This window comes from Penaeus monodon, chromosome 24, assembly GCF_015228065.2.
Source record: "Penaeus monodon isolate SGIC_2016 chromosome 24, NSTDA_Pmon_1, whole genome shotgun sequence".
NCBI lineage: Eukaryota > Metazoa > Arthropoda > Malacostraca > Decapoda > Penaeidae > Penaeus > Penaeus monodon.
In genome coordinates, this window is record NC_051409.1 from 41142688 (window position 1) to 41143125 (window position 438).

Here is a 438-nt window from a genome sequence, read left to right on the forward strand (position 1 = left end):
AAGAAAATTTTCTCATCTTGCGATCTTCCGTTTTGATGATAAGTCTTTTTTTTTGTTTTTTTGTTGTCTTAATAGAGTTGTCATTATTAATTTCGTTGGTTGATAAAGATAAGGAAACTTTTTTGTTTGGTTTCTTTCCATTACTTTCCTGACAATATATTTAATATTTCTTGTTTCAATATCACAATAGAATGGGTAAAAAAAACTATATGGAGCTGAATATGAAGTGCTTTACAAAAGTGGGAAAAGCACGAAAGTTTGGATTAAAGAGTAACATTATATTAATAACTTATCACTGAGTGTCGAAAGATCGCTCGCTTTTGCTACAGAAAGGCCGATTCGCCTCAAACCACTGATATGAAAAAAAAATTGAGGATCTTTTTGTTTTGAGAAAAGGGTTTGATGTGAGTTGATAATGTAAGTGAGGAGTATGAACAT

The 438-nt window shown here is 30.6% G+C and overlaps 1 protein-coding gene across 1 annotated transcript in view; it reads right to left on the minus strand.

Moving 5' to 3' along the window:
- The window catches only part of LOC119588969 (serine/threonine-protein phosphatase 6 regulatory ankyrin repeat subunit B-like), a gene marked incomplete in the record, with an annotated part of 103883 nt that overhangs the window by 48115 nt on the left and 55330 nt on the right, over positions 1-438 (minus strand).